This window comes from Pygoscelis adeliae, unplaced genomic scaffold, assembly GCF_000699105.1.
Source record: "Pygoscelis adeliae isolate BGI_AS28 unplaced genomic scaffold, ASM69910v1 Scaffold84, whole genome shotgun sequence".
Classification (NCBI taxonomy): Eukaryota; Metazoa; Chordata; class Aves; order Sphenisciformes; family Spheniscidae; genus Pygoscelis; species Pygoscelis adeliae.
This window is the reverse complement of record NW_008824754.1, coordinates 677,023-677,455: the sequence shown is the minus strand read 5'-3', so window position 1 is coordinate 677,455 and position 433 is coordinate 677,023.

Below are 433 nucleotides of genomic sequence, written 5' to 3'. Positions count from 1 at the left end.
TTTAAGGCAAACACTGCTGCTTTTATTTTTAAATCATTTTAATTTCTCTGCCTGTTCTGCTCCCATGCACCTCCCAGCCTTGCTCTGTGCATACCTAGCACCCGCCTGGAGCAGCTCCTGGGGGGTTTCTGGGTATTGCCCTAACAGAAATAAATTACACGTTCCCCTCAGACAAGGTGGCAAAGTCCACACTGTCCTTTGGACATGACACAGTTAAAAGCAAAACAAACATTTAGGGAAATCTTAAGAAATGGTGGCTCAGGTTTGTGGAGCGTTGCTCTGAAAGCTGAAAACCAGCATCTGTAATTCATGGGCAGCCAGGTGAGATGGCATGAACGCCAAAATGTGGCCGAGGTTTTGCAGCAGCTGATGCTGGATGACGTGGATGCCCCGGCTCGGAGAGGGAAGGGCCTTTCTCCTTATCTAGGGAGCC